Source organism: Dendrobates tinctorius, unplaced genomic scaffold, assembly GCF_039654945.1.
Source record: "Dendrobates tinctorius isolate UK_male_01 unplaced genomic scaffold, ASM3965494v1 ptg000064l, whole genome shotgun sequence".
In the NCBI taxonomy this organism is placed as follows: domain Eukaryota; kingdom Metazoa; phylum Chordata; class Amphibia; order Anura; family Dendrobatidae; genus Dendrobates; species Dendrobates tinctorius.
In genome coordinates, this window is record NW_027361732.1 from 38,256,329 (window position 1) to 38,269,090 (window position 12,762).

A 12,762-nucleotide genomic window follows, 5' to 3' on the forward strand; every position below is an offset into this window, starting at 1 on the left:
GATTCCGCACAAAAGAATGAGCATGCTGCGATTTTTTCTGCGATGTGATTCCGCCGCGGAAAAAAGCGCAGCATTAGCACAGCATGTGCGGAATGCCATAGGAATGCATGGGGGGCGTTTTGTACATGATTTTTAAACATTTTCGCAGCGTTTTCGCGCTGAAAATCGCGGCAAAAATGCTTAAAAATCGCTACGTGGGCACATAGCCTCAAAAGGAAATTTTCAGTTTCTGGAATCAATGTTTCCATTCAGTAACAGCAAGCAGAGAAAGATGTGCGGGATGGATCTTATAAATATATAACATAAAGGTGTAGGTGAAAGCAATCATTTCATTCTTCTTGATAGTGTCTAAAAGGCTTCAATTGAGACATTGTTTTATATGAGACTGCATGTTGACTCCATTATGTTAATTTGTGAATGTATGCTGATTATGTATTGCATCAGCCCACTACAATTTACTAACCTATACAATTTAGGACAAAAATACAGATTATTTGAACAATCCAACAATGAAGGATCATCTTGCCCCACCACATTCCAAATCCTGTGTGGAGATTTTCCTGAATGGAAGCTGTGGATATAAAAAGTCTCTGACTCTCTTTGCAAAAAGAGCATCTTCAGGAACAGCCCAGTGAACCATGGCTCCATCTGGTGGAATACAGGTCTGCTTCTCTGCCCATCACTAAACCCACAAAGACATTTGGAAAACCCAGAGTGGGACTGTACTATTTGTGGTTGCCAGCTGGAGCTGGATACACATGCAACAATCATGATATCTATTGTCTGGATGTGAGGCACTGAGGAACTATCTTAAGGTCTGTTGTTGCAGGCTGTTACTTGATACACATGCTACAGTTGTGATATCTATCATCTGAATGTGAGGAACAATCTTAAGAACTGTTGTTGCCAGCTGGAGAGGGAAACATGTGCTGCAGTCATGGTAAGGAGCATGGACTGTGACTATAGACTATATTGGTGGGAGATGCAAAAGCTGTAGGTCAACCAAAAGTTTGGAAACCATTTGCATCACCTGGATCTTGTGGACTGCAGACATTGCATTGTGACCATCTACCCAGAATTGCAGTAAGACCATGGATGTAAATAACAAAAATATCTGCATTGTTAACCTGCCTTGGTGATTATAACAACCGACAACTTCAGATCTTCACATGGGCCAAACATGAGGAATGAGTAAGGGATGTTCAAGTAGTGGACAACCCATTTACTACAGAAAGATCAGATGTTGCAGGAGCTAACATGACCTGTGAAGGGTTTCTGTCATCATTAGTGAAGATTGCTTAGCAGGTTCACTCATTTACTTTTTATTGGAGCAGTCACAACAGGCAAGTTTTATATGAATGTTCGTTATGCAAAATTAATGTTTGTATATTGGCTGTCTGGCAAAGTAATAATTTATTGTAAAATATTTATCAAATATTAAGTTATAGTGAACAAAGAAAAATATTTAAAGAGAGAAAGAGAAACATTATTGTATATTTGGTAGTCATCTGTGTATTGACTTTTCTCTAAACACTATACACAGTAGACAAATCTTTACAATTGAGGACTATTCCTGGAAGTCATAGAATGTTGGCAGCAACAACCATATCACGTCGTAAACAGGATGATATAAAATATATATCTGTTCATCATGATACATCATCATTTATTCAGTACGATGCTGGAACAGCACAGTACAGCCGCGGCTCTGGATCTGTTAAAGCCTGAGTTCTGCTAACTTTTTCATATACAAAAGATTGCTTGCCTAGAATAAATGGGTATTTATGGAGAGCAGGTGGTCTTACGATATAGCACTTATGAGCACCATTTGTTACAATAACTCGGCTTCATCTGTATTTTTAAGCCTGCAGTTCATCAAGAAAATGTCATGAAACCCACACAAACCAAGATATGCATTATATTCCAGAGAGGTACAAAACTGTCAGCATAAGCAGCATGAAGTTTTCATTTTAGCCTTTGTTTGAAGTCACTGTCCCGGAAATGTAACCTCTCTTGATTTCTTCAAAAAAACATATTTGCCTCTTGTGGAATATTGCTTTTTTATTGTTGCTTATTCAAAGCAGGCTCATGTATGTTCACTGATTCTTTGCCAATCCAAATCTTATTGCTGGCATGTAAAAATAATTTACCCTAAAGTCATTAAATCAATTTAGCATTACAGTGACTGCATTTTATTATCTTCATGCTTCAGTGCACTAAAAACTCAGCCGATACAAGAGCGCAAGAACATCTGCAGAATAACAAACACTGATAATACATCATTGACACGTTTGAAATTCTTCTTTGTTTAATGTTTAGGAGGATGCAAAAGCATAAATCATATTATTAATTATTATCAAGGACCTATGAATTCTTTGCACACTTAAGCACATAACTAAGTACACTCTGGCTATGGATTCTATTAAAGGGAATCTGTCAGTAGGATCAATTTTCCTAAGCTGTCTATATGGGCATGCAGATCATAGGAAGCTGAATAACATGTTACCTTGATATCTGATGTTTAGTAATGAGAAATCATCATTCTTTATATATAAATGTGCTGTTAAGATCTATGGGCAAGACATAGATCTCCCCAAGAAAATGCCTCCAGAGCTTACTTTATATGAAAGAGGGTATTATAAGTGTGAGACATGTAGCTCAGGAGAGCTGTCAGTCATTACATGTTTCACACTGGTAATGCCCAATATCAGTTAAAATAACCTCTGGAGGCAGATTCTCAGGGTGATCTATGTCTGGCCATTATATTTTAACAGCTTATTTACATATAAGAAAGATGTGGATTCCTCTGGAATAAAACATCAGATCGCAGATATGAAGGAATCAGTTTATTCAACTTTGTATGGCCTGCATGCTGATAAAGACCACTTTGAAGGGTTGATCCTACTGACAGATTCCCTTAAGGTGTTTTATTCCAGAAAACTAATGAACAGACCTTAATAAATCCGAGTCTGTATATAGAAGAAACATAAAGCACATTTTTTTAAAAATGGTTTGTACCATGTGGCCACAGTTTATGTAATGAATTCTGATCACAAAAAAACAAAGATCCCACTATTTATAGTGCAGCTTCCAGAATTTACTCATTCAATACCAGTATTAGAGAATACAAGTGGAAACTCATTTTTAATTTGTCTGATTTAACCTTCGAGTGTAATGTGCACACTGTATGTAATTGCCTGGCATCTCTTAATAGGGCTTCCAAGGACAGGCTTAATGCTAGATACTCTGTCTACTAGATCCCAGAGGTTGCCCTGACCTTCACCCTTTAACCTCTGTTCACTAAAGAGGCAAAAGTAGACTGAGAATCAAATAGACAGAACAGGAGCTGAGCAACAGGAGTGAACCAGAGGTAGTAAAGAAAAGGAAGTGGAAGACTTACTCATAGACTAGGGTTGCACAATCACATTTTTGGTTATTTGATAAAAATGGTAAGATTATGGTAACCACAGTCTGGTCAGAGTGTGATCGTAGTGTGATCTTGGATGAGGAGAAGATGGAGAAAAAACATTTCTCCATCTATTTCATTCAGTCAGTTTGTGAAAGTCAGACTGCATTCAGATGTCATCCAAATGTGGTCCAATATTTTCCATGAGCTCATTGACTTGCATGGCTGAATGTGATCTGAATATCAGATGAAAATCGCGCATGCTGAATTTTTCCTTGAACAAACTGTCCGAGGAAAAAAAACCAGACGTGTTTAGCCCCATAGAGTAACATTAGTCCGAATGCAATGTTTTTGTTAGCTCCCACTTGGACTGAAAATGCGTAGGAGTCCTTAGGAGAATAAATAGAGATTCCAGCTAGCCAGGTTACTAATCCCCAAGCTTTCAAGCTGTGCTGTACCACAAGTCTCGGGGTTAAAGCACAGCTACCGACTAGTCGTCCTGCATCACCAGGTGACAGAGGCGGAAACAGAGTAGATAGATATATGGATGTCACACTGAAGATCAGGATGAAAAGGTGTAGAAAATCAACAATCATTTAAACAGATAGCAACTATTGATGAGCAAGTATACTAGTTGCTCGGGTTTTCCCGAGCATGCTCAGGTGTCCTCCGAGTATTTTGGCATGCTCGGAGATTTAGTTTTTGTCATCTCAGCTGCATGATTTGCGACTGCTGGACAGGCTGTATACATGTGAGGGGAATGCCTGTTTGTTAGGGAATCTCCACATGTATTCAGCCTGTCCAGCAGCCATAAATCATGCAGCTGAGATGACAAAAACTAAATCTCCGAGCATGCCAAAATACTCGGAGGACACCTGAGCATGCTCGGGAAAACCCGAGCAACTAGTTTACTCGCTCATCACTAATAGCAACGTGATTTGAAATCGATCTGATTTCTTCCTCAGGCTATGATAAGTAGGAGGAAATTAGATCGCTTTTGAAATGAGTTGCTGTCTTTTATTAAATGCTCATTGTTATTCTACAACTTCTCATCCTCATCTTCATCATGACAGCTCCCACCACAACATTTTTTTTTCTCACTCTTTTGCCTCGCAATTTGAGATAAAGGGCAAGAATTTTCATCATATCAGATCAACATTGTTTGAAATGTTGAACACAGCAAAATCTTTTTAACATAAAAATCGAAATGGGAAAAAAAAAACACATTTACGCTGTGTGGGAACATGGTCTTAATGGATCTGAAATGTTAAAAGTTATTCCAATCCAGTTAGACTTCTACATTTTACATATACAAGCTGTAGAAAAAGAAGGGATGCAATAGCTCTAACTTAGAGTCATTGATGATTCCACAAACATTTTAGCCCGTTGATGTCACTGGCAACTCAGAAAACACAGGATCTATAAAAGCACACATATGTTTAATTATAGAAATAAAATGGGAGTGTAAAGAGTTAGGGGAAAGAATGAGATCAGCTCTCAGCCCAGTAGGGCACTTTTACATATTCCATGATATCTGCACATCTGTCTCATGGCAAACATTAAATGAATGGATTCACTGTCAATTACAGGCAAGAACAAGTTTATTTTCAATTACAGCGGGAAATCAGAAACAGCTGGGAAATCCCCACGGGGAGGTACAAGAACCAAAAGGGTGAATGAAGCTTGAGGATGGTACACTGCACAGCACTAATTAGGGAGAAATGGAGTAATGACGGAAAAACACCTCCACATCTATAGCGCAAGGTTTACAAATAAAGTACAGCAAAGCACAGCAACTGGTGCGGACAAATGATGGCTGCGTCCAAGAAATGTTTTGCAAGTTTGTGCATGCAGGTCGGAGGTTCATAGAAATAAGAAAATGTGACAGGGAAAGTGAAGGTGTAAAGTGCTATTGTTAGCAATTTTACATCTTTTTTTAGGTATGCATTTATTTCCCAAATTTTTTTTTCTTTTTCTGCTCTAAATTCAACAGTAGCAAAAAATGTTGCAATGTAAAAAAGCATTGTTAATGTTAGTATTGAGCCTCCGTTTACAGCTCATTCTGTATATATGCTTGGAAATTTCTTTTAACAGTATTAGGCCACGTTCAGAATCCAGTCAGTATTTTAGCTCAGTATTTGTAATCCAAAACTAGGAATGGAACAATCGGAGTAAACGTATAATAGAACATGCACACCATTTCTGTATTTTTCACTCGCCATTTTTCACTGTTTTTTATTTAGAAATACTGAAGTAAAAAACTCAACAAATACTAAACATATGCACATGGTCATACCCACTGTAATTATTATTTATTTTTCCTTAAAGGTAAAGGTACTGTCACACTAAGCGATATCGCTAGCAATATCACTATAACTTGTGACGTTATAGCGATATTGCTAGCGATATCGCTGTGTCTGATACTTACCAACAACCGGCTCCCCCGCTGATTATCGCTGATCGCGCGAGAACGTCCTGGACTGTTTCTCGTCGTCAGCTTGCTGCGGCGCTTCCTGTGGAGAGACGAGCGACGAGCGTGGAGCCGGGCGGGAGGATGCAGGATCGCCTAGTGTGACAGGTAAGTAGCGACCCCCGTCCCCTGCGATGTCGCTAGTGAGATCTGCCTGTGTGGCAGCTCACTAGCGACCACTTAGCGATGTACCAGCGATCCTGACCGCGTCATATCGCTGGTCGGGATCGCTGGTACATCGTTAAGTGTGACAGTACCTTAACTTGTAATGTTAAAAATGGTATCTGATTTGCAGGAAGAATGCTATGGGAAAGAGGAGCTGATCAAATTGTTATATAATTGTCAATGTCAATAACTGAGTAGGACAGCCCACTGTCCTCATATTCATACAAATACCATGGATTTCAATGTTTAATGTACAAGTTATGCTGAATCTTTTCCAACAAAACTATTTATCATTTCACTCAGCATCTCCTTCTCTTTACCAGGCTCTTCACAGATCAGACTGCATGTTCAACATGACTGGTTCCCTTTAACTATATTGAAATGTGAAATTAACTGTTCATTTCCACACATCAAAAGTTCAGCTTCAAAGGGTTGTCTGGACTCTTTTCCTGTTCTGTGTGTGTGCCTATCCTGCAGAATTCTGACAGTTTGTAATGCACTCCCTGTTAGCATTTTGCACCATTGCCTAGATACCACACGTCATCATTTGACAAGCTCTCTGGCAGAGACTGGACGTAACGTCACAACAGACACCATCCGCCAAGTCTCTGCCAGACCCGCCTCCTGCCTCCTGCCTAAGCCTCTGCTGCCTTCGCACACACTGTTCAAAATAGCAGTGGAATGATTCAGCTGGTTGCATGAATCCTTTGATTTCCAGGAACCCCAGGAAGGAAAAGGCTTCTACATAGGTGAGTATAATGTGCTGTGCTTGTCTTAATATCTATCCAATGTCTGTTATTTAATAATATTATTAATATAGAGCTAGCCAGTAAAAGAGAGGTCAAGTGAGAGATTAATTTTTCAATTTTAAATAGTAGAATAGCACTGTGGAGACACAATGAGGACTATAGAGGGGGCATTAAAGGGGTTGTCCATGTTTGAAACAAGTCTTCAGTCATTCGATGTGACAGTGAACTGCTGAATTGTGACAGCATGCAGTGCGCACGCTGTTAGAATTCCCTGAGCAAATGGGCATTCATAAGACCGCATGTACACAATTTGTATTCTTACGGTCACGTACCATGTTTACGTGCTCGACTTCTTTCAGTAGCAGTTCATTGGAAAAGCTAAGAACATTTAGTCAGCACAAATATACAAATCGCATCTTGTGTATATATATATATATATATATGTGTATGTCTGTAATATATAGGTGTCATTTACATGTTTGCAATTCCACATTTTGACATTGACATTTTGAGTCTAAAAGGTGCATCATATGCGCTCTGTTAGGATGTCGCTCTACTTGCTGATTTGAATGGTCATTACTTGATCTCTCATATGCTATTTACAGATTTGTGGTCCTGTGACAACTGCTTCTCTTTTTGTTCTAATTTTCAATTGAGAAAAGCAGAATGAGACATCAGTAGTGGGCATGGATGTTCGGGTCCGGCCGAACATTTACCCCTTCATGATAAATGACATATTTATATGTCATATGTCATGTCGTCCCATGTAATGTGGGCTCTGGCGCTGAGCCTGCAGCTTTTCCGGCACATGACAGCTGATTTCATCAGCTGTCATGTGCACCTAAAAGCCGAGGTTGGAATTGCGATCCACTCGTGGCTGTTAACACAGTAAATGCTGTCAATCTCTGACAGTGACATTTAACTTGATCGAGTGCCGATGGGTTGGCAAGACAACCCGGGGTCTGCAAGAGACCCCTGTTGTTGTCAGTGCCCATCTGCTGTGAATGCCACCCCATGGCTGGCTTTCATAGCAGATGATAAGTTCAGCTACATATAGCAGCACAATCATGATCTGAAGATCTCAGCTTCAAGTCTCCTATGGGGACTATTGAAGCAATTAAAATGTGTAAAAAAACTTTGCAAAAATAATAAAAAAAATATATATAGCAGCTGAAATCACTACTATTTTGCCCCATTCAAAATAAAACAATAATGAAAGACACATATTTGGTATTACTTTGTTCAGAAACTTCCAATCTATCAAAATCTGAAAATAATTAATCCGATAGGTAAAGAGGGTAACGGGAAAAAAATAAAAATGCCAGAGTTATGTTTTTTGGAGCACCGCAACATGAGGGCCACTCTATTTTTTGATAACTAGCCAAGCTAAAGCTCACAGCTGGGGGACACATCCCATAGCTATTGGTTTTGTCTGCACTGGTTCTCAAAAATAGAGGGGATTGCACATTGGTTTTTTTTCTACACAGTGTGTACCTTACAATCACTGCCATGCCAAATTTTGACATACTGACCTCGCACGCTTAATTAAGTATGAACTTTTACTGGTGAGTGCCACCTTTCTTTTCTTCAGTGTATTCAGCATTAAGACTCTCTTTTTTACTTGGTGAGCACCAGAAGTGTGGGTTCGCATGTGTGTGTCATGGTGCAGTGAACAATAACGCACCTTGCACATTTGGCATCTCGGTTTCCCTGCGGTGCAGTCCTCTTTTTCCTTGCATTGCTTCAAATCTTGACATAGTTGTGATAGAAACGGAAGTGCCCACATAGTAAAGATTGTGGGCTGCTTTCAACACCCTATGTTCTCGCTGCCGAACCCAAACAGTAACACAAACTTCCTGGAGAATTCTGTGTTTTGGGTCCATGCACAGACACTAGGTATTTGATACTGACCCAGAACTTTGCTATTCGGGTTTGCCCATCCTTTGACATCAGTCGTTACATGACCATAAGTCTGCAAATCGTGTATGAGCAATCAAGTGAGGACCACTCAAGTCAGCAAGATAAGCAAAATACCAACAGAGCACATATTAAACACCTTTAGTACTCAGCATGTCAATGTCAACTTACAGAATTACAAAGACAGGGGGACACCTGTCAGTCTAGTGAAGAAAAGAGAAGGGAGAAGCCTCTGGGGACAGGACTCTTGAGCTAGTCATCATAGTCTCCAGACAGATATGAAATGTATGTTTTATCTGAATCAGGGCAGAATTTCAGAGTAAAACATACATGTCTGCAATAATATAACCAATGTCTGATTCACGTGTCCCAGGGTGTCATGCAGTGAGTAATCAACTGTCAGGTTCCTTACCATGTGTCAAAATAACATCAGAAGCCTCAGTGTCATATTTTACATACTGCGATCTCCATATCACCAGGTAATGGTTCAATGTGGAAATAAGTACCGTTTTATCAATTTAATTGAATGATACCAGCCAAGATGTATTATGAGGTTCTGCAGCAGCTGAGTTATGTATTATGAGGTTCAGCAGCAACAGATGTGTGTATTATAAGGTTATATGGCAGCTGAGGTGTCTATTAAGTGGTTCTTTAGCAGCTGATGTGTGTATCATGCTCTTCTGCAGCAGCTGATGTGTGTATCATGCTCTTCTGCAGCAGCTGAGGTGAGTACTATGATGATATACAGCAGCTGAGGTTTCTATTATGCTGTTCTGCAGCAGATGAGATGTGTATTATGATGTTCTGCAGCAGCTGAGGTGTGATTTATAATGTCCTACAGTAGCTGAGGTGTGGATTATGTGGTTGTGCATCACCTGAGGTGTAATTTTTGCAGCAGCTGGTTTGTAATATGAGATCCTGCAGGAGCAGAAGTGTATTATGAAGTTATTATGAGGTACACATGTAGATATATACACCCACCAACGCACACACACTCTTATACTCTTGCACACACACAAGAGTATAGACTTTTCACTCCACAGCATACACATACCTCCCAACTTTCGAAGAAGGGAAAGAGGGGCAAAGGCTGCGGCTCACGCAGTGTTTTGGCACAAATTTTAGTCACACCCATGTCCACGCCCAACCTCACCCATTTAGCACTGCTTATCACACTGACTGGTACTGGGGGCATAGTGGCTGGCATTATGGGCACAGTGGCTGGTACTGTGGGCACACTGACTGGTACTAAGGAAAAGAAAGAAAGAAAATAGAGAGAGAGAAAGAAGGAGAGAAAGGAGAGTGAGAAAGAAAGAACAGAGAGAGAAAGAAGAAAGAACAGAGAGAGAAAGAAAGAACAGAGCGAAAGAAAGAACAGAGAACGAAAGAAAATACAGAGAGAGAGAAAGGGGAAAGAAAGAAATAACAGAGAAAAATAAAGAAGGGAAATAAAGAAAGAACAGAGAAAAAGAGAGAAAAAGCAAGAACACAGAGAAAGAAAGGGGGGACAGAAAAAAGAACAGAAAGAGAAAGAAAGAACAGAGAGAGAAAGAAAAAGAGTAATGAAAGAAAGAATGAAAGAGGGGAAAGAAAGAACAGATAGAAAGAAAGAGAAAGAAGAGAAAGAGAGAGGAAAAAAGGGGAAAGAAAGAACAGAGAGAAAGAGGGTAAAGAAAAAAGAGAGAGCGGAGAGAAAGAAAGAACAGAGAGAGAGAAAGAAAGAGGGGAAGAAAGAAAAGAGAGAGAGAAAGAAAGAAACAGGAAAAAAATGAAAGAAAGAGGGGAAAGAAAGAAAGAAAGAACAGAGAGATAGAGAGAAAGAAAGAGGGGAAAGAAAGAACAGAGAGAAAGAAAGAAGTAAAGAAAGAAAGAGGGGAAAGAAAGATTAGAGAAAGAAATAACAGAGAGAGAAGGAAAAAGAGAGGGAAAGACAGAACAGAGATTGAGAAAGAACAGAGAGAAAGAAAGAAACAGAGAGAGAGAAAGAAAGAAAGATTCTTTAAAGATACTCTAGCAGCTCGGCTCCCATTGTAATGCCCACCTGAGCCTCCTGATGCAGGAAATATCATTATCCACTCACATGGCCGGCATCCCTGATTCCAAGGCAATCCTACTGTCCGCGCTGTCAGAGGAGGACATGGTGATGGATCTGAAGCATTTCTGGTTCCCTCACAATCTCCTCATGAAATTACCTCATTGCTGTCAGCTTCCAGCACATCACTTCAGGTGGAACGTCATGTGCAAGTTTTGAAGTGCTCCTCGGGGCTCCGCCGTGTACTCCTGTGTCCGTGGGAAAAGCCCACTTTGTATGCCTCGCACACACTTGGCTCCGCTCCGTACATCCAGTACACATATGGCTCCACTCCGCACACACACAGCTCTGCATACCCCATACACATGCGGCTCTGCTCCGTACACCAAGTACACCCACGACTCCGCCCAGTACACCTCGTACACGCACAGCTCCGCTCTGTACACACATGGCTCTGCTCCGTAGGCCCCATAAACACGTGGCTCCACTCCGTACAACTCGTACATGCGTGGCTCCGCTCACCTCGTACACGCGCGGCTCCGCTCCGTACACCTCATACACATGCGGCTCCGCTCCCCATACCTCATACACATGCGGCTCCGCTCTGTACACCTCATACACACGGCTCCGCTCCGTACACCTCGTACACGTGCGGCTCCGCTCCGTACACCTCGTACACGCGCAGTTCTGCTCCGTACACCTCGCACACACGTGGCTCTGCTCTGTACACCTCCTACACACACGGTTCTACTCCATACACCTCGTATACACACGGCTCCGCTCCATACACCTCGTAGACACGCGGCTCTGCACCGTACACCTCCTACACGCTTTGCTCCGCTCCGTACACCTTGTACACGTGCGGCTCCACTCCATACACCTCGTACACGTGCAGCTCCGCTCTGTACACACGCGGCTCTGCTCCGTACACACGCGGCTCCACTCCATACAACTCGTACACGCGCGGCTCCGCTCACCTCGTACACGCGCGGCTCCGCTTCGTGCACCTCATACACGCGCGGCTCCGCTTTGTGCACCTAATACACAGGCGGTTCCGCTCCCCACACCTCATGCACATGCAGCTCTGCTCCGTACACCTCATACACATGCAGCTCCGCTCCGTACACCTCATACACACACGGCTCCGCTCCGTACACCTTGTACATGTGCGGCTCCACTCCGTACACCTTGTACACACGCAGCTCCACTCCGTACACCTCATACACGCATGTCTCCACTCCATACACCTCACACATGCGCGGCTCCACTACGTACACCTCGCACACGCGCGGCTCCACTCCGTACACCTCCTACACACACGGCTCCACTCCGTGCAACTCGTACACATGTGACTCCGCTCCATACATCTTGCACACACACGGTTCTACGCCGTACACCTCATATACACACGGCTCCGCTCCATACACCTCGTACATACGCGGCTCCGCACCGTACACCTCCTACATGTGCGGCTCCACTCCATACACCTCCTACATGTGCGGCTCCGCGTCGTACACCTCTCACACGCACGGCTCCGCTCTGCACACCTCATACACGGGTGGCTCCGCTCCGTACACCTCATACACATGCGGCTCCGCTCCCCATACCTCATACACATGCGGCTCCGCTCTGTACACCTCATACACACGGCTCCGCTCCGTACACCTCGTACACGTGCGGCTCCGCTCCGTACACTTCGTACACGCACAGTTCTGCTCCGTACACCTCGCACACACGTGGCTCTGCTCTGTACACCTCCTACACACACGGTTCTACTCCATACACCTCGTATACACACGGCTCCGCTCCATACACCTCGTAGACACGCGGCTCTGCACCATACACCTCCTACACGCTTTGCTCCGCTCCGTACACCTCGTACACGTGCGGCTCCACTCCATACACCTCGTACACGTGCAGCTCCGCTCTGTACACACGCGGCTCTGCTCCGTACACACGTGGCTCCACTCCATACAACTCGTACACGCGCGGCTCCGCTCACCTCGTACACGCACGGCTCCGC